At 42.0% G+C, this 22,458-nt stretch overlaps 1 protein-coding gene across 5 annotated transcripts in view; it reads right to left on the bottom strand.

Moving 5' to 3' along the window:
- Positions 1-22,458, bottom strand: part of Mam (neurogenic protein mastermind) — a 310,231-nt gene that overhangs the window by 171,954 nt on the left and 115,819 nt on the right. The window lies entirely within an intron of this gene.

Here is a 22,458-nt window from a genome sequence, read left to right as displayed (position 1 = left end):
CCAAAAAGTTAAACTGCTGGACACAAAACCAGGGTAATAATACACATGGTATCCAGTATTTTTCAAAAAGCTAAAATACTGTTATACTCTACACGTATCGTGTCTGTGCGGATAGTATAAATCATCCTTTATTAGTGATTCAGTGAAGAGAAGAATCGCGTGTCGAGCGATTCGGAACTTGACGCACTATGTGCAGGACCGTTGAGAGGGGTGGGGAGGGGAGAGAAGAAACGTCGCGACATTTATTTCGTAACAGTGCATTATCGGTTAATAATACTAGCTCCGGGCAGCCCCGTCCTTAGCAGCCGACGAGTTTCCCGTTAATTGGCAGGTACCCGCGCGTCGATGGCAATTTAACGACGGATTCGTCCGCCGATTAGGCGTGCCCCGTCCCCGGTTAATTACACGGCTCGCGCGAATATTAATGAGAATCACTGCCGTGGAATGACATCCACTACCTACTTGTTTTCATTAGTACCCTCCCCGTAGAAGTGTGCGCGCCAGTCGCAGAGACAGAGCGAGAGAGAGAGAGAGAGAGAACTTGTGTTTATAGAACCACGGCCCCGTAAGCAGTATCGTGCGCGTCCACGTAACTGAATCACGCCCGTGTCGCCCTCGCTAAACAGATACGTTGTTCCTGGGAAGCCTAGCTTCTATGGAAATAGGCGACGAGGCTTGACCGTGAATGAGATATGCCGGGGATCGATAGGCCCCTTCGAACACGCGACTTTTCTTCAGGCAAAACCAGCCTGAGCGCGGGATTTGCTCCGCTACTGCGAGATTTCAACGTGATTAGCGTGGACGTTGAGAAGCTACACTTCTAGGTTAGGAATCGCTGACGACATTCTTTCTACAGATCTCTAATCTGAAACTTCCAACAGAGCTTGGCTATCGCAGAGTTGGAACAAGATTGCTGCAGCTATTGGAAGCTAGATTTTTAGCTACCGCGGGAGTTGGACGTGTTTACTGCAGCCGTGAGGGAACTAGATTTTTAGCTGAATTTAGGAATGGCTGATGACAGTCTTTGCACAGTCATCTTACGTTTCAGTAACCAGCCTTTTGCAAAGTAGCTAATCTGAAACTTACAACAGAACTTGCTTGGCTACCGCAGAGTTCGAACAAGATTGCTGCAGCTATTGGGAGCTAGATTTTTAGCTACCGCGGGATTAGCTCCATCAGGAATAGGGATTGCAATCCCGCGATGCGTCAACGAAAAATCGTAGAGGAAAATGGAAGGAACACAATTTTTAATTTTGGGACTTTGTTTGGACTAGTTAGGAGGTAAACATACTAAAAGTCCCCACTCCTAGGAGGTGAGCAGGGTGCAGGGGGCGCATAGTTTCCGAAATATAAGCGGAAAACCGAAAAAGGGATCTTCTACGTGCCCCTTGCACCCGCTCACCTCCTAGGAGTGGGGACTTTTAGTATGTTTACCTCCTAACTAGTCCAAACAAAGTCCCAAAGTTGAAAATTGTGTTCCTTCCATTTTCCTCTACGATTTTTCGTTGACTGGACTAATGACGCGGGATCACGCATCGCGGGATTGCAATCCCTAGTCAGGAAGCTATTATTTAGATTTTTACCTGAATTTAGGAATGGCTGACGACATTCTTTCTATAAATCTTTTACATTTCAACTTACAACGAAGCTTCGTTAGCTACTGCAAGATTCGACCAAGATTGCTGCAGCTAGTAAGAGCTAACTTTTCAGATGGATCTATGAGACATCCTTTCTACAGTTCCCTTGCACTTCAACAATCATTATATGTATACCAAACCTCTACTTTGACACTAACATCAAAGTTTACTTAGCTACTGCAAGACTGAGACAAGATTACTATACACGAGTTTTAGCTGAATATAGGAACGGCTGACAACATTCTTTCTACATATTTCTCCAGCATTTCAGCAACTTTCTTTCTGCGTAGTATCTAATCCGAAACTCACAACGAAGCTTCCTCAGCTACCGGAAGATTGACACAAGATCACTATACCTATTTGGGACCTGGATTTTTAGCAGAACTTGGGAGTGGCAGACGATACTCTTCACCTTCGTCCTCTTATACTCTCGCGCTCCAACCAGTGCAAAGACAGAGTGTAAGATCCAGAAAGGCACAGTCCTCATCGTAATAGGCATCGTAGAACGGTCATCTTGAGATGAGGCAAACGACAGAGGTGCGGCTCGCGATAATGATAAGCTTCGACGATGAATTACGAATCCTCGTTGTCGATATCTCGAGTCAGGTTCACGAAGGAAAACGTCGTTGCGACGACGAAAGGAAAAGAGAGATTCGTGGCCTGGTTTCTCGGGATCAGGGACGGCGTCCTCGAGAGTAAACACTGTTGCTCGCCTCAACCTTCTTCCTAGTACTCCCCGGAGCAAGAGCTTCCTTTCATCTCGATCCTACTCGTCTTCGATCAGTCATAGGTTTCTAGTCATCGTTGCTTTCAAAATATGTCGGCTTTTCGGGAGCTACAAGCATCGAGCAGATATAGCGCTGCTCGCTCAGCTGCTGCGATTTTTACCTCGTTAGTTGCTCCTGCGTATCCCCATCGCTGCTCGAAACTACAGTCAGACCTATCATTCATCGATAGACTATCTACTATTCATTGTTCATTTAAGAATGATCAGTAGACTGCGGATCATTAAGCAAAATAAAATTTGTATGCATCAAGTGCAAGCTACAGGAGCCAAGTAAATATTTATTTTCCACATTAATAATTTTAATATGTTGCAAATAGTATATCGACAATCTTGAACTCTTGCAACCTTTTTACTATTTTCCATTACACCTATTCTTTTTTGTCGTAAATGCATAAAATCTGCAGTCTAATGATCAGTATCAAGTATCACAAGAACGATCTGATACGTCATTGAGGTCCATGCCCTGTTCAGTATGTCTGAATCATCTATAAATTTGCGACCTAGCTTGAACTTATTTTACGATATGGACATTCTCGGACGAATCCAGACCCTTTCCCCATTCAGCCAACAAAGCCAACAACAAACGAGTAGAATTTCAAACCGAGGGACCTCCGAAGAACAATTTCCCTCGCCGTTTTTCCTTTTCTTTTCAGTCGATCGACATAACGAACGCGAACTCCGCGACCCGGTAGCCAGCCTTTTAATTGTATCGGGCATTGTTTTCGCGAACGAGCGTTCTCGCTTCATTGAAAAATTGCCACGCATTATTGCTGCGCCCGATATTGTTGCCGAACGGACGAAAGTCTGCGCTGAACAAACCCCTGCCTGGGCCGCCTTTATTATTCCTGCATTCGTTTTATTTCTGCGAATGAAAAATCAGGTATCGAGAGGATCTTGTCTCGCCGCAAATGTCGAGAATAATTCTGCGGATTTTGCGCATTGGTTCTATCGACGTTCGTGGAATTGCTTTCCGACGATGCTAACGTGTTTGATCGCGCTTGTTCAGAGTTATTTGCGAAAGACTAATGTGATTCTGTGAAACTCCGCCGGTATTATGGGACCTTTAGGGTAGGGCGAACAATTTTTTAAATTTTGTCCGCCGAATTTTTATTTTTCAATTAAATTTCGACTAAATATATTTTTATTTTTACATTTTATTTCTACTAAATATATTTTTATTTTTCAATTAAATTTCGACTAAATATATTTTTATTTTTACATTTTATTTCTACTAAAGATATTTTTATTTCTACATTTTATTTCTACTAAATATATTTCTATTTTTACATTTTAGTTCTACCAAATATGTTTCTATTTTTTAATTTGGGGCGGAGAACTCTGTGGGCGAATTTATTTTGCAACAAATCAAGGCAAAAAATCAGATAGGAGCCGGCGTAACATTGGAAAGCTGCGAATCCGCATTGAAAACGTATCAGGATGGTCTACTCTCCAGTCTTATCTCTTCATTTCTCAGTTCCGTTTCGCAATTCGTATACATGGACGCGTTCCGCGACAGGCCGAACCTGCTGCGAATATTTTCGCAAGCTTTTCCACCGTCATGCAACTCTCTCCCTCTTCCTCCCTCTCTCTCTCTTTTCATCCCCCGCATCGGGTATTTCCCGGAAACCTATTCGTTTCCTCCGGTCGATCATCAGTTTCCCGATTTACATCTCGATCTCCGATTTCCCTGGTGATCGGTCGCAACGAGCACACCACGCTTCCACACTGTGAAAAATGCGCCGACGAGACGGTTTATTCGTCGATCGAGAATACTCGAATTAATCCCGATACGACTCTAACCGACCTGCGGCACTCTCGAAACAGTCGATGTATGTATGTAACACTGGTTCGCGATCTTTGATCTATGACACGAGCGCTCGGTTCGATCGGACGTTCTCGAAACAAAAAGTTTCCGCTGGAAACTGAAAGCGTTTTACCAAAATAATCCGACTACTACGCGTAATATTGTGTTGGGTTGATTTTAAAATTAAAATTCGAAAACAAATAATATCATTATTTATTTATTAATTCATTAATTCATCTGATTAGTTTGGATAATCGAGGTTCCGTTATATCGTGAATAGAACGGGTAAGCAACGATACCCAGCTGTATCGAGTTTCATTTCGACTAATTTCCACTAGAAAAATTTCACAACTATGTTAGTAAAAATTTCATAACAAAATCATTAGTAACAAAAACGTTTTAGCACTTAGTACTGTCTCACCGACACGGTGATGTAAATATTTTGTGTAGCCACCTAGTACATATGTGTGCACAATATAAATCACGTATCTATTATTCCCAAAGTGTGCTCATGTAACGAGACATTACTGTAATCAACTCTCCAGGATAAAAGTGAGCGGCGCACAGCATGTCAAAGGGTCACAGGGACGACTATCGGCACCGTCTCTATTTTTCCTTCTTTTTCATTTATTGGATTCGAATTACGAGAGCCTGAAACAGAATCGCAATCAACGGGATTGATTCGGGGACGATGGGGGTGCGTTACCCGGTCCCGGAACACGACTTTAATAGCGAGATCTCGCGGTATGAATCAGGCTTAAAGGAGAGAGAGCCTCAGAAGCGCAGATCCGCGCCAGTGTTTGAGATAATTCTAATAACTCCAATCTTCGGAGCACGAGGTCCAAACAAATTTTGTTCCAAAACATTAGTAATATAATGTAGTATATAATACTATCCACAATTTTTAGTAATTATACGAAGTAGTTAGTACATAGTAATTATCGCGCGGTGCATTTCACGCATTTCCGATAACCAGACAAAAAATGTTTCAAACAAAACTTATCCAGTAAGAAATTAGCGAAAACGTTGTTATTTTACAAAAAAAAAAAATGGAGGTCACTTCAATTTCTTTCAGCATAATTGTATTTGTTTCCTCATTAATTGATGTACCCTCTATAACACTAAACCTACCGAGTTTTAAAAGTAACTGATATATGTTCCCTTATAAAAATGACAAAATTGATATTATTTAGACTTTGTGCGGCTCCTACTATAATGTGCGTTCTACTAAAGATATTTATACAATTAATTCTTATAAAATCATTTTAATCATTTCAATCGTTGTAAAATAATAAATCTGAAACCCGTCATTTTAACCGGTGGTGGTAGGTTTAGTGTTAAAAAGTGTTCAGGGTCTTAGGTCGAAAACGAATTAGTTTAGAAGTTATTAATGTTCTGCTGAGTCCCATAAGAGTCCGATTAGTGTGCGGCGCGCGGTCACGTTCATTCTTCGCTTTGATCAGTCCGCCACGACGTTATTGCATTCGTAGGCCGGCGGTTTTCGTCGTTCATGAATCCCTCGTAATTAACCCGTTTCTCGTCGACCAGCGACGATTTTACGATTCGATCCTGATGTCACCCCCTTTTACAAATACTGCCTCGGAAAAACCGATCAACGAACTCCCGTTTTACCGACCCGACCAGTTCATTTTACTTATTGGATTCGCGTAGAAGTCATTGAAGTCCTGCCGATTATTGTTTTAAGAAACGATTTTCTAGTGAAAAATGTCGACCTCTCCTGCACGTTTCTCAAAATACCTTTTTATGTCATATATTTGGTCAAATAAAGAGAGAAACAACAAATGAACTTGTCAAGGTATTCAATAAATATTATAAAGAATATATGTTTGAAATAATTGTGCAAGTTCTGCCAATGAAATGTCAATCATTTCATTGATCGTAATTTTCCTCGGCTTTCGTTCCTTGAAGTCGAAGTTTATTGTGCGAATCGAGTATGTCTGGTGGAAGTTGAAATTTGTTTGCAAGAGTGTGAACTATGGTAACTAATGAAAGATTCAAGGAAATCGGTAGCGAGAGGTCGAGACACAGCGCGGCGCGCAGCGACGGACTTTTACAGCGGCGTAAGTATGTAGAACAAATTTCTAATTTGCCTCTTCCCGTTGCATCGTCCATTCCACGTATAAACCATGCAGAAAACTGCGTTGCTAACTAGACCGTGGTGGAACCCAGGCTAGTGCATCGTGCGATGCGCTCGGTTTTCGTCTTCCCGCTCCACTAAGTCGCTTCAACTCGCCCGAACTCTCCTGATCATCGGTCAGCCTGACAATCTGGGATCTTAAGAAATTCTAAGAAACTGGGAAATTTTCACTATACAGAGTGTCCCAATAAATGGCACCAGCGTAGAGATGATTTCCGAGAGAATAAGTAAAGATACAGAATCGACTTTGAAAATCCGTCGAAGTCGGTATAAATAGTTGATGATATTCTATATCCTATTAATGAATAGGATCCTCTATATCCTAAAAACAAACAATTATAAATTTTTTAAAATACCACGTTTTTAAAACGGACTTGAAAGTATAAAATAATTTTTCCTAGCCCCACATACAAATCCCTAACCCCGTACAGATAGCCCGGAAAATTTGTGACTGTGAATTTTTAATAGCTATGAAAATACTTGCAAAATTTAAAACGATAAACGTAGTAACTTTGTAAACACCGCAGGGAACTCGAACGCACACTGAGCTCCTTCGGTGCGAAGCACGTCAGTAGAGTGACGATGAGTCAGAGTGGGAACGCGTAGTGGAGTAGGGAGCGCTGTCTCGCGGAGTGGGGATCGCTGAACGCGATCATGTACTACCCAGCGTTGCGCGGGGAGGTGTAACGGTTAAATTTAATAGTTTATATCTCCTAAACGCATAGGCTTTTTTAAACATTTTTTTTTAATTTTGCATTGTCACCCAGTTCTGAGCTATGTTTAAAATTTCAAGCCTGTAGCACTGTAGCTCTACGGGAAGTTAGTTTAAAATCAATTGCAAAATTTGTACCGAACAAACAAACAAACAGGCAGACAGACAGACAGACAAAAAAGTAAGATAATAAAAACGTGGTAAAAACTTGGTAAAATACTACGCGAGTCTACACTTATTAACAGGGATTCGCGATACTAAAATTAAAATATACATAAAAATACATTTTCCATTACATACGATTCCATTAAAAAAAGTAAAGATGACCTTCATGTGTTCTTCATGCGTACACTTACAAACACTTACATTTAAAATAGAACACCCGTGTGGGTTTCATGCAATTTCTGTAACATATAAATCTCTATAATTTAAATAATTTCCGGTGAAAGCATCTGTAATACAGATTCTGTATAATTTCAATAACAATAGAATAAGGAATTTAAACTGTGATGGTGTATTCAGTGTAAAAAAATGGGGATCGTGAAAAAATCGGCAAAATCGAGTTTCGAAAAAGAGACCGGAAGTCTGTACGAGGGATCGAGGGAATCGTTCCACCTTGGGTTAATATCCAAGGGTTAATATCCGTGGAATCGCGAAGTTCCTCAGGATAGCTACCGAGGCATCTGAGCGCGAGTTTTTATTACGCTTGTTCCATATTTTCTGCTCGCCCTCTTTCGAGCCTCTATCCCCCTCGGCCCCTTCTCGTTCCCAGGTCTCCTTCGATTCCACTGTCTCTCTCCCTCTCTGTATAGCCTCTCTTCGTCTGTCTACGGGTCTCTTTGTCCCTTTTCTCTCTCGCACCCCCTTGTATCGCGCTCCGTCTCCGTTCATCCCCCAGTTCCGTCGTACTCTCTCATCTATCGTCACTCCATCCGTCCCCCTTTATCTTCAGCCTCGTCTCTCCTGCGTCCCTCCGGTTGCTTTCTCCTCTTTCTCTCCTCTCTTGCTCCTCTTCCTCGGCCTGGCTCCACACCTCCGCTTAATAATACACACCAGCCAGCCACCCGCTACTACAACAGCACACCACCGGCACCGACAGTGTGGCATACCACTTTATTGATCTTCTTTCCCCGCTTTCACAGGTTTCAACCCGAATTTTCCACCACTTTATGCAAGCGTCGCCCTCCTGCCCGTTTACGCGCCAACCACCCCCGCCGCACACCCTCGATCCAACCCTTCGATGAATCGAACACCAGACCCGCCAAAACACTCGAAACCTACCCGCCACTCGGCTGGATCCTTATGGATCTCCGGCGATCGAAGCAGAAGAGAATCTAGCATGCTATCTGAACAGTGAAATTTTTAAAAAATTATAGGGTGAAATTTGAAACAGTGAGGATATTACAAAAATTAAAAATTGTATATTATTCTGAACTGTTTACAATTTTCCACTTATTATGCTACCATTTTCTTTACATTTTCCACGATTAAACAGTGAAGGGAGATTCGAGAAATTTAAAAATATCAACATTATCGTCACGACTTAATAAAACTACTAAGGAGAGAAGTAAATTCCTGTCTTGAAATTAACCCCTTACCGTATTATAATATCGTATCAGACTCGTGATGAAGTTTCTGAACAGAGTCTAATATACATGTATGTTATTAATTTCCTTGAAAACGAGATGAAATTCTATTCTGGTTTTGTTAATGTACAGTTATTAGAGAACATGTGGGCATAGCTTCCCTTTTTTAAAGTTCCTGTTTTAGGAAATTACGAACTTCAAAAATACCTCGTAGGGCAAGGGGTTGATGCAAAGAATTTTTATTTTGCAAACAAATTCCACAGTATACTAGTCACAAGCAGAAAACACTCGGCATTTATTCCCAGCTTGTTAAAATGTTCGACGAATAAAATAATTTTATATCGAACTACTCCCGTTGCATGCTTTCGATGCATACAATTTCTGTTTTTCGGAAAGTTCCGCAGTATACTGATAGCTTAGCTCACGAAACTAGAAGAAGGGTTTTGGCACGCGGATGAATACGTCACGGGAAAATCCGCGCGGCGCAAAGCTGTTCGAGAGAATCGTTCGATGAAAGAAAGGGTCGAGATTCGATGGGGAAAAAGAAAATAAAAATAAAACTCTCTCGAAGGGCGAAGATGCTCGAAGGTGGATGCAAGCCACCGCGGAGTCAGCTCGAGAAAGAAAGAGGAGAGGGAAAGTGAGAGAGAGAGAGAGAGGGAGAGAGTTGGTGGAAAGGTAAGCCGAGCAAGCTCGAACCCTTGAACGTTCAAGAGGGCGTAGGAAAACGCGAAGTCGATTGCGTGCGTCGTCGCAGCTCGTTTTTCTATTGGCGAACACCCCAAGACGATTTTAAGAAGCGGATCCTTCCTCGCCGCAGGATGAACGACCGGGACAGACGGCAGAAAGAGATCAGAGACGAATGGGAACAACCACGGTTCTGCGCGCTGATAAAGGGGAAAACCACGGGAAAACGTTGCTCCGAGACCACAATCTTTTGCTTGATAGAACAAATACCGGCTCGATTCCGAATCGCGGGCTATGTATTCCGTTGAATTAAGGATCGAGACGCGAGCCCCTAGGGTGAAATCATTTTAATCGAATTTATGGTCGACGGGGTTGCCTTTTGACGGCTCTCTTCTACGCTGATTTTCAACACTAAACCTACCACCGTCGGCTTTATATTTTTCCTCTTACAATTTTTGAAATTATGAAGTTGCTGACATGGAAATTGATTCGATGAATTTTGTTTGTCCAACCACATATTGCGATACAAATTGCACAAAATCTAAATAAATAGAATCTTGTCATTTTTATAAGCCAAAACATTTTAATCGCTTTTAGTGCACGGTAGGTTTAGTGGTAACCGAGGGAACAACTAAATTTTTGGAGGAAAGAAATTTCTTAAAATTAAGTAGCAAAGTATCGTGTTGAATTAAGAATACAAGCCTAAGTCTATCATAAAGAAATTTTGTTGTAATTGCATTGAGTTTTTACCGAAAGATAAAAGAATGCAACTGGATTTCTAGGGGAGGGAAAACAGGTTTTTTCGAGTTAAGAATAGAGAACAATGAACTAGTTTTTATCGAATTTGTATGGGATATTGTTTCTGGATGGATTTTATAATTAATCGGTATCGATCTAGATCTGAAGGTCGAGAACGTGTATCTTTTTCTCGGTATTTTACAAATTATTTCTCCTAGAGAGAATTGAAATAAGGAATTGAAAAGTACCGGAACAATTTCAATAATTCGATAATTTTCTATGAAATCACTAAGAATGGAAAATTATCAATTTTTTCTCGGTATTTTGAAAATTTAAAGAATTAAAATAAGGAATCTGTTAAATCATTTCCAAGATAACAACTTGACAATTTCAATAATTTCGTATTAGTATTTTCTTCTCTCCTATAAATTGGCTAAGAATAAAAAACAGTGAATTATCGCAGCTGAGAAGATGAGTATGGGTAAGGGGTGTTAATTGCTCCTCAAACCCGGAAGAATTGTGTAGAGAAAATTTGGAGTTTTATTCCAGGTTAGAGGGTCACGTTTTTGAAGCATCGTGGGGATCGTTCCGATGACTATCAAAGGGGAAAAACCACGGTGGGGACAAGCGGAAGGTTTGACAAGGCTGGAAGGTAGAGGATCGGGGGTGTCTCTTTCTGCCGATCACGTTCTCGCGCGAAGATCAACCAACCCCCGGGCAACCTTTAGCAGTTACCAGTTACCACTCGACGACGAAATCCCCCACCAGCTACCACCAGCTACATAGCAGAGACAGGCCAGACTCTTTCACAAAGCTCGCCCTTCTCTACTCGTCGCCTACTACGTCACTGATGGCCACGCGACCAATGGTGGGAGAAGAAAGGGAATACATCTCGGTGAGCAGCTTTCCGCTTTTTTCCTTCGACACCGCCGACTCGTTTCCGGGCTCTCTTCCACTCCATCCCCTTCTCTCTCTCTCTCACGCTTGTTCTCTTTCTTTTTCTTCTTCGAAGGAAATCCATAGGCGGGGTGCCTAGCGCGTATTTCTCGGGGGGGATGAGTTTTCCCAATTCGGTTAATAGCCGTGTCTGATTTATTGGATCCTGTCGCTCGTAATGCTGTACCGTGGGCTGAATTCGATACGGTTTCGAACATAATTGTTTCAAATTGTTATTGGATTAGAACAAAAGTTCGTAGCGTTTCCAAATAAAAATTCAAAGATAAAATTAAGGTATCTACTCATGGGCTTATTCGATAAAACAGAATGGAATTATTGAACAAATCTATGAATAAATATCTGAATTTTATCTTTGAATTTTAACTTAAGAAAACGAAACTCAAAACTGCTTTTGTTTTTTAAAGTGCATGTACTATTATAAGGAAAAATAGATTGTTTCAAGGGCAATGAAAGCAAAGTTCTTATTGGCTCCTAATGCAGAAGCGTCTATCCACCGTTTACTCCGCAAAGGGTTTACCCAGTGATGGATTAATTGTACATATTTCCCACAACAGCAATGAAAAATTCGGAATTTCCATGGAGAAGCTGAACTGCGGGTCACAGGGTGCGTCGACGCGATAGCTTACCCGCTAGCACAGCACAGTGGCTCGGGTTAATCCGAAAAGCGTCGCGCCTACTCTCCGCAGAGGGTTAGCGCGCGCCGGTTGTTCCACACTCGCGGCTGGCTCTCTGGCATCGTTCTTTCGTTCGGCGGGTCGCGTCGCGTCGGTGGAGGGTACAGAGAGGCGACGGGTTGGGTAGGTACAGATCTACAGAGAGAGAGAGAGTGAGAGAGAGAGGGCGAATGAGCGAGCGTGAGGGAGAGCGCAGCTCGCAGCAAGAGGAAGAAAGAGCGAGAGAACAGCCCACAGGAAGCGAGAAAGAGAGAGATAGAGATAGAGAGTAGGCGGGTGGGAAGGCAGTAGGTGCCTTCCATGTTATGCAGCCCCACCACCGTCACTATCCTGACCAACCGGCTGTTTACTGTTTGGCCTCCCGGGATATCGATCCCAGTGGCGTAGGAACCGGCAACCTAGGGACGCCCGAGAGATCGGCACACACAAACCCCAACACAACAGAGCAAGAGAGATAGACACTGTCGTCGTTCTACACAGAGAAGGAAAGAGAGAGAGAGGGAGAGAGAGAAAGCTAGCAAGGCTTTTGGCCGTGGGCGGTTGGCAACCGAGCTTGTTGATACGGCATGAATCCGACACTACTTCTAACCCCCTTGGACCAACGCCGCGCCACTCAAACAAATTGACTTGAACGGACTGGCAGCCCCGGCTTTAATTGGAGATACAGTTGCCCCCCCCTTCCTCCCCCGGACCTGAAATCGCGCGACAGAAAACGAAGACACCCGGGGGCCCAGGGTACTTGACCCGCGAATCGATTCGCTCTCTTCAACGCTGAATTATTTCCTTTTTTTCCGCCTTTTCGGGCTCATCCTCCTTCTAAAGTCTCCATTCCCTATCTCCGGCTTTCTTCCGTGAAAGAACATCTTGAGCTAACCCTCGGACAGCGGTCCGTGTTAATAACTATGTTAAGGATGCTCGTGTGAACATCAACGATTCTTCCTTTGGTTGTGCGTATAGGGGCTGTCATAATTAATAAAGCAGTTAATCCGAAGAAAATCGTACATTCAGCTTTTTTTTGTGTCGTTGTAAAGAGGAGACTTGAATCTTCAGGACGATTCGTCTGCGAAAGGAATCGTTCGATGTTTTCAGAGACGCTTCAATTTCGCATTCTCAGAAGTTCACGTTCGAGATCTCCCTTTACACCCGCTACGCTTCAGCTCTCTTGTCTGTTGTCTCTATCGGCTTTTTTCGTTTTGTTGTTTCTTAAGCGACCAGAAGCGCAGCGAGAGATGAGTCCGTGCACCAGATGGCCTGCACTGGACAACCGAGAAATTAGATACGCTGGACGAGGCTCCGAGACCAGCCGCGATCGAATCAAGTTTGATGATCGGCTCCGGATCGATCGATATACCCTGCTAGAGTTATGGTTCCGTGGGAGAGTACCTTCTGCGGGTTGATCTTGGGAAAAGTTGGATGGCAAGTTCACTGGGCGATTCATAAAGAAAGATCCGAAAAGAATTGCTACCGAACGCCCTCCTGTTCTCTTGATGTTCCAAAGAAAGCGGACGGTGTAAGTTACGAACCCGTTAATTAAACCGTCGCAGAAAAAAACTTTTAAAAAAAAAAAATTAAACCGACTTCGAAAAAACGCACTAAAAAGTATAAAATAATTTCCATTTAATATATGTGAATACGGCGCAAAATTGAAAATTTTCGACACTGGAAATTACGAAAATCCTTAAATTGTTCTAAATACTAATATATTTATATTTAAATAATAATATATTTGCGCCACCTCCGAAAAGATTGTATTGTATTTAAGTTCGTCTGTATTCACATATATTAAATGGAAATTATTTTATACTTTTTAGTGCGTTTTTTCGAAGTCAGTTTAATCTTTTTTTAAAAAGTTTTTCTTTTTATTTCACACTTTTTCATCTCTGTCAGCCGTTACATTCCAAATCGTAATTTATAAATATCTGAAAGCGGCAATCGATAACGGTAACGACGTCGCGTCGTTACTGTTCCTAATGTCTAACATTCAGCGGAGTTCACGACGGTATCACCACCCTACATTTTCGCAAATAAAATCGTAATTAATAAAGAAATGTAAAATATTTTTTTGCACGGGACCATCCCGGGAACATACTCTACAAGATGCAAAAGGTTTCGTTCCGATTGGTCCATCCATCTCGACGTAATCGGTGAGCATACATAGAAAAAAAAGCGAAAAAAAAGGCACATACAGATCGAATTGAGTAACCTCCCCCTTTTTCGAAGTCGGTTAATAAGATAGACCCGAAGAAAATAGAGAAGCAGCGTATTTATTTATTTATTTTAGCGGCCATTGTTGTGGGCAAGGGGCTCTAAGAATGAATCCGCACGCGAATGGTCCTCGGCGTTTCGAGGGATTAAGAGTCGCTCCACTTTCGATTCTGTTCGAATGCGTGCGACTTATTGTGCCAGCGGCCGCTTCAATAACCTTCGCCGTGCGCCGAGGCTTCGCAATTTCCGGACCAGCGAATTTTGAAATAGCAACTCTCGCGTCGTTGTCCGGCGAGCGCGAGAATCCTCCGCGTATACGTATGCGCATACACCTGCGCGTTTCACCTGCAGGAAAGAGGGACCTACATTCCCGTGAAAGTGAAAAATGCAATCTCCTGTACTGTTTCACCTATTGTCCGGACGAATTTCTAACCGGCAGCTTTCGTTTACGGTGAAGATCATTCTGCTCGCCGGCGGAATCTTTGTCGGCGAGCTCTTTGTTACGCGGTGCAGTCTCTGCTTTTGATGGAATTGATAGTAGTCGAATGGTGACGTTCGTTTACCTTGAATTTCAAGGTCAAAAGGTCAACAATTTCGGTGTTAGTGCATCGTATTCTATCTATCACAAGTTATATTTTTATTCCTCGGTCAGATGGAGTTTATATGTTGACGAAGCCGTTGGAAATAATTTCCTCGTCTGCGAAAATATCGACAATAAAATATAAATAAAATCAGTTTGGCTTTGGTTGAGCTTTGACTCACCGTTTCTCCTGCATTTTTTTTTATCCTTGTGATCAGTAAGAGTAATAAGATTGTTGACCTTTTGACCTTGAAATTAATTCGACCGAACCGAGGGTGTAGAGTCACGACAGTCGCGACACACAATTTCTGTACACCCTGTACAATCATGAGAACCATTCGCCTTTCGATTGTTAAGCTGATTGAAGTTTAGCTAGTTGAAGAAGTGAGAAAGTTGTTCTTCCTCGGAACCAAGATCGTTCCGTGCGGTTTCTGTGTAAAACGGCGCATGCCCGACAGAAGGCAGGATCCCTGTGCGGATGTATTGCATCCAATGCATCCATTGCATCCCTGCCTCGCATCGGAACACGTGTCCCGTAGCGTGTCGGACACGCGGTATCGCCGATCCAATCTTTCGACTCGCCAATCCGCGCCCAATCTCCCCCCGATCCCCGGTCAATGGTCCGACAAGCCTCGCGCCGGTGTCCCGACTATGATACGCGATTATCGTTTCATAGGGACTGGACCGAAGGGTCAAGATACCCTGGCTATCCACAGATCCTCGTGAAAACGGTCCTTATTGTAGGGCTTACCCCTTTGCCCCGGATCGTGTTATTCAATTGACTGGACGGATTTCTCCACCACTTATTGTATATTCAAAACGGACTGAATAAATAATTTGGGCACTTGAGATACATAAAAACAAACTCAACAACGTGCTTGATAGAAATTAAAGGGAACCGAATTTCTTACAGTTTGGACTATAATTTTTTAAACATAGAAAGGCTCAGTTTGGAACATTATATTATTTAATAGACTAGACTGATAGTAAGGTACTTGAAAATAGAGTTAATAGATTAAGTTTAGAGTTAATAAATTAAGGCTTGTCAATTATATTGTATTGTATTAGCACTTTATCCACTGGAAGATAAATAAAACAAACTTTTTGAAAACCACGCTTATATTAAATTGCACTGAAAAGGAGAAAATAATTTTTTTTACACATAAGCGATAATAAATAAAAGCGTGGAGCGCCTACGAAGATTGCGTCAATATAGTTTAGCGCTCCTCGCTTTTATTTATTCGGCAAGCTAATATAAGCGTGGTAAAAAGATTAGAAATCTTGATATTATAAGACCAAACAAAATTATTAGATTACTTTACGAGGATTGGCCAGTTTGTTTACGATATAAGTTGCTGTTGTGGTTGGAGGATCTATTCAACAGTTCTTAGATATGGACCAAGACGAAAAGAGATGTCTATACGGTTACCTGTTTCGTGCAATCGATGCGAACAATTGTTATTTCGCAGAAAGATCCGCTAGTAATTATAAATCGTTCAAACGCCTGCACGCGCGAGAAAAATAATCGACTTCGAAAAAATACACAGGACATAAAAGGACATGGTGAAAGACATGTTAAAAGACATTCTAAAGGAGACGGTACTCTTCCACCTCTTTTGCGCGATCGTCGGGTGAATTTCACAGTTAAGTGGGAAGAGAGGTTGGGAACGAGAGAGGCGCAGAAAGCGTCTCTGATATATATTCGATATATTTGTTCCGGCGTTAACAAAAGCCAGGAAAGAGAGAGAGAGAGAGCGCGAGAGGGAGAGGCATGAAAACTGGCGCAGTCGATCCCAAGAAAACCAACATCGATCTGAAGAAAAGTAGAGGTAGTATATAGAGCTCTGCAGGGTTCTTGAAAAACGCTCCTGGCGAAGCCGCGGAAGTGGGTCACTCGACCATCAAACGACATGACTGCTTAACTCGACGCAAACGCTCGCCGAGCATGAAGGCAATTACGGGGACGCGAATTTTTCGAGTGCTCGCCCCGATATAGAGGATCCGAGTCTCGTTCACTGACTCCTTTCGCAAAAAACTACAAAATCATCGACATTTTGGGTCCTCGAACGCGACGACGCGTTAGGAAGTTCGAAATTAACCAATCGCTGCCAACACAGCTCACAATGGTGTGCCAACACATCCGAAAAGTATTTATTTATAAAATTTCTTCTTGCAACATATAACCGGACAGGGGATCAATGGAAATGCATAAAATCCTGAGTATACTGTTTTATACTGAACCAGAATATTTTTATAGTGTTCGCTATCCGATAAAAATCCCTGGAGTTTCGAAAGTGGATATTAAATATTTTTTCCATAAGAAAATTCCTAATATTCACATTACTTTTATTATTATTATTGTTATATACGGACCGAGGTACTTTTATACAAATGTGTACAGTTTTGACAGTATAACTGATATAACAAAAAGAAGATATGACAAAAAATCTTCACATAAAATCTTAACCTAAGTGTTAACTAAAATTTACATAAAAATGGACCGTGTGAAACTAAACAAATACAGGTACGATTAACATACAGTATTGCGCAATTTTGTTTTGAATGCCTGTAACGTGCCATTAAAAAAAATCGATATTGTTATAAAATATGTTAGAGCAAGCAATAATGCGATTTAATGGATTTCTTATTCCATATGAGGATTTGGATTTCATTGTTTGAAATCCTGCACTCGTTCTCAAAACACGTTCAGGTACGTAGACATTGATTTGCCTAAGGAGTGCGGGGCAATCTATATTGTTTTAATCATTTACTCCAGGATCCTCTTTAACTCCAGTAACTGTGAATTCATCGAATTTTTTGTTTTCTCCTCGGTGTAATTTCAAAATCATGTAATGTCTAGTTAGCAATAGTCAATCAGGATGAAAATGAAGCTATCAGAATCGAGTCGGTGAACACAGTGGCGGCCGCAGCGCCGCCTATGCGGATGGCATCGCTGCAGGCAACCGCACCTCAGCGATGACAGTTTCAAAGTGCATTTGACTCGTCCTCTCGCAACCCGTTCCGCCTTTTTCGACGTGCTCTCTTCTTTCCTATCGTTGTCTCTAATTCCACCTCTCTCTCGGCCCTCTCTGTCACACCCTGTTCTATCTGTTTAGCTCTCTATCTCTCTGCAAGCCGCAACGATGCATTATCCTACGAGTGCTCGTGCACGTACGCACGGTGACCGGCCTCACACAGGTCTAGGCTTTCTCATTACGAAACGAGACTACGCGACTCTGAAGAAGCGGGGAGGTTCTCTCGAGTGGCAGCCGCGTCGCTTTAATGCGCACCAGCGTGATATACGCCGGTGTATATGAATAATAAACGAGGATGAGCACGCGCGCGATATCGCGTACTCTCCTCTCCGGCCTCCTGCGCACTGCGCGCACACTTATACATAGACGCGCCACACTGCTCAGACGCATGCAGTTGCACACCCGCCGCCGCAGGGGTCACGTGATATATCGCGTGCAACTGCGCTCACCGGGTTGCCCAACGAGCGCACGCCTCGCTCGTCCGCTCGCTACTTCGTCGGTTTTCATTTCGATTGTTCGCGCTCCGACCTCCGGATCTCGCAATATATGCGTTGGGTCATCGCAAAAGTTTTCGTACGATTTTCTTTCGACGTAAGACGACGATGTCTCCTTCGCAACCAGAACATCTCCATCCCCTTTTGGAGTACATTGCACTCTACTTAGGTATCCTCATCTCGGGATGGGATCAAGTACCTCGCAAACAGCTTCGAACTTTGATTGACTGAATTCGAACTCTCTTATAAGTACTTCGAAAAACAGAAATAGTACTCCTAAGTATACTCGAACCTGTGTCAGACTGTTTCGAACCTTCTACAAGTACCAGTTCTCCGAATCTCGATCGGCAATTGTTTAAACTACAATTAATGTTATCGGCGCACTGGTTCGATCAATTGGAAAATAAGCAAATTTGCAAAAATATCACATGAAATTTAATTCAACGTGTTTCGGTCTCAATTTAGACCATTTTCAAGAATAGAAAATGACATTTTAAAATTTTATTCATTTTAAATTTTAAATTTCAAAGACATTTTAAATGGTTAGGCAAACGTTCTACAAGTACTTTGGTAAACGGAAATAATACTTGCAAGTATATATATTCGAATCTTTGACGAACAGGTTCGAAACTTTTATGAATATCGTACCGGAAATTCGCTGATTCTTCGAATCATTATTTTTTTTACCTTTAAAATCAATTATAGTGTGCTCTCTAATGCATAATTTAATTCAACATGTATAACTATAATTTCAATTTAATAAAGAAAGTGCTTAAAAACCTACTATGCAGTCCTGATTTCCAAGATTCGAGTACTACTTGTGAAAGATTCGATTCCTTTCAACGTAAGTATCTTTTCAAAACTTGTAAGTACTAATTCCGAGGTTCGATATCAGTTTGTATAAAATGAATACTTTTCAAATATAATCATTGAAACGTTATTGCTTTTAAGTAGTAATCGAAACCCATGAAATGAAACATGGTCATTGAAATTGACTCGGATTCGTGAGTACATATTGAACTTGATCCCATCCCTACTTCGCTGCAAAAAATGTTACAATCAGTCGATCAACCCCCATCCACGATTTCTGCTTCCCCGAGTCCCAAGAAATTCGATAAAGAGTTCAGAAGGTCCGGGACCGTTCCCAGAGGTCTCGGAGGAGAAAAAGGGTCGGTGAAAAAAGATCGAGCTCGGTGGAAAAAATGAATTTCGCGCGTTTCCTCGTGGTTCGCGAAACGGAGGGCCCACGGTGGAATCCGCGTAAGACACATTGAGGAACGAGCAGAAATTCCTTTCGCCTTGTACCCGGAAACCGGTCGACGGAGTTCCCAACAGAGGCGGTATCAGTGATCTTCCCGTGGAATTCTCGTTTGTCAGACGTCAGCCGGCTAGCCGACTGACCATGACGATCGCCAGGCACAAGAGCCCCAGCGCCACCGAGGGAACGACGACCGATCGGAAATCCGTACGTTTTGTTAGAGCGATCGGCCTATCAGCCCCTATTAATCCGCCTTGCTCGCTGCTGCCTTCGATAATATCGGGAGCGGCAGCATTGCGATCGACTCTTGTCGCCGATCGCGGCCATATCGAGGAAAATCGATTCCTCCTGTCGCGGAGACACCGCTCCTATCGAACACAGGATTCCCATTGGACACACAGCTTCTGTCGAACTCGACCTGCATGGTTTCTCCATTCAGATATTTTCCCTGTTAGTATGCTGGACGAAATTATTAGGGCGATTCAACAATTCAAATTATCAGTTCAATGGAATTCGTGCAATTTACTCGCACAGTACTTAAACCCTTTGCACTCGGTGCTATTTATCTGGAGAATTAAACATTTCTTCCGATCTAGAATATTTCCATTCCCTATGATTTTTTTGAAATTTTATGGATATGAAATTGGTATAATACCTCATACAATACCTAAATGTTTAGCAATTGATTAGATACCAGATACTGGACAACCAGTGCAAAGGGTTAAATGTTTAGTAATTTGTTCACTGTATACAAACATAATGTAGAAAATATTTTGAATGATAATGTAGCTACTTTTAATGGCACCTGGGGCTTAATTATTACTTGACTGCGGATTTTATGCATTTATGGGAAAAATGAGTGGGAAAGATATGGAGCAAAAAATTAGAAGTATTAAAAGATATCGATGTGTAATTTTCAATCGAATTTCAAACTTCTAATGAACGTTGTGAGCATCCGTTTGATAAGAATAATTTGTAAAGAAGTGACTAAGGCAACATTTCTTACCATAAACGTCCGATCAATCTGACAAATCGCGGACAGCAATGTCAGAGTGTTTACAACCCCATTTAATTGTCAGCGGCGACGTAACAATGGAAATTTTGCGTCGCGCAAGTGAAAGCGACCAGGTTTCGACCTTCTTCATCGATTTCACGTGCCGGATGCTCATTTGCATGGGCGAGCTTTCGTTCTACAACGACTGTTTTTCCTCGTGATCGCTTCACGGTTTTTTTTCCTCCGTGATAATTAACTTGTCGAAATACTGTACTCTTACCTCAGGGACAACTTCCTACTAATTAGAGAACATTTTTACAAATTGTCAACTAGGTTACCAATAGCCAACATTTTCTACTTAAAAGTTCCTACTCACGGGCGCCATTTTTTAAGATTGTCAAGTAGGTATAACCCTTTAACTCTTACATGAATATTCAAAATTGTCTACTTGAAAATTCCTACTAATTAGATACCACTTTTTGAAATAGTCAACTAGGTACAACCATCTCTAACCTTTATATCAATATTCAAAATTTTCTACTTGAAAATTCCTACTAATTAGATACCACTTTTTGAAATAGTCAACTAGGTACAACCATCTCTAACCTTTATATCAATATCCCAAATTTTCTACTTGAAAAATCCTACTAATTAGATACCACTTTTTGAAATTGTCAACTAGGTACAATCCTTTAACCTTTCTACCAATATCCAAAATTTTCTACTTGAAAATTCCTACTCCCTAGACACCATTTTTTAAAATTGCCAGATAGGTAGAACCTTTTAACCCTTATATCAATATCCAAAATTTTCTACTTAAAATTTCCTACTAATTAGACACCAGATTTTCAAATTGGTTACAACCCCTTAACCCGTACGTCAATACCAAAAATTTTCCACTTTAGAATTCCTACTCCACAGACACCATTTTTCCAAATTGTCAACCAGATACAACCCTATAACACGTATGTATATCAATATTCAAAATTTTCCACTTCAAACTTCCTACTGATTACACCACCGCTTGGTTCGGAGCGCATAAATCGCGACTCGCCCGTGCACCTGCGCACAAAGCAGCATAATGCTCGCGACTGTAAACAGTAAAGTCACGGTGCAGCCCGTGCATCGTTCGTGGGTGGCATGGACCGTTCGAACGTGCATGTGCATTGTGAATGCATATTCACACAGACTCTGATATAGTCTGCATAAAAGCGCGTCTAGGCTCTCGCGACACCGAGGAAACAGGTTACAGTCTGCGCGGCGTGGTCCACGTGCAACGTATACAGGGTGAGCTCAGGAATTTTCAACGAAATACAACATTTTTGGGACACCCTGTATATTAATACGGTCTCTTAACAAGAGCTTCCGGAATTTGTCTCGGTAAATAAAACATGCTTAAATTTAGAGAATTAGCAAATCTTTTATTGGAAATTACACCGCGATCTTTCACAATTAACACGTCAAACGCGAAGCCAATTTTGTCTCCTTCTCCACTTTATTTTTTAAGTGACAAAAATCACGTCTGTGCATAAACAAAAGACTTATACTCACCTTATTCCTATTTAATTAGTTTGAATCGGGTCTATTAAGACAGTGTAGACATATTTTATAATATTATACGTTATTTTGTAAATCCAAGAGCATGTTTTATCTACAAACAACTTCCAGAAGCTCTTCGTTGGAAGACCCTGTACATGGTGTTATATGCACACGCAGGTAGATGTACGTTTTCACGCGGATTCCGCTATGGTGAGCCTCGCCGCGGTAGTCGTTGATGGTGGCAAAGTAATAAGAAGCGGCTTAGCCGACAGATTGCCTGCTCATTCCCCCGCACGGCGTAATAGAGGCTTCTTTTCCAAACCCGACACGGCTTCCTTCGATCCTTACCCTCTCCTGCACGGAGGAATCCCTTTTCCCGCGTTCCCGAACGCTTCGCATGCGCCGGACAACGAGAGGAACACTCCTTTCGCGCATTACTCACCGATCCGTGCTTCCGAATCTCTGACAATCTCTTAGACCGGTGTGTACGAACCTTTCTAGAAGCGCAAGTATACAGGGTGGTCCTGGAGATTCCCCGGTACGTATGTAGCTATTACGTATGCGTTTTATATGATTTTTGAAACGCTTTGGAATTTTTATATTTCATCAAAGG

Source organism: Lasioglossum baleicum, chromosome 2 (assembly GCF_051020765.1).
Source record: "Lasioglossum baleicum chromosome 2, iyLasBale1, whole genome shotgun sequence".
In the NCBI taxonomy this organism is placed as follows: domain Eukaryota; kingdom Metazoa; phylum Arthropoda; class Insecta; order Hymenoptera; family Halictidae; genus Lasioglossum; species Lasioglossum baleicum.
Note: the sequence above shows the minus strand (reverse complement) of the source record. Positions and strands in the feature narration are given on the sequence as shown.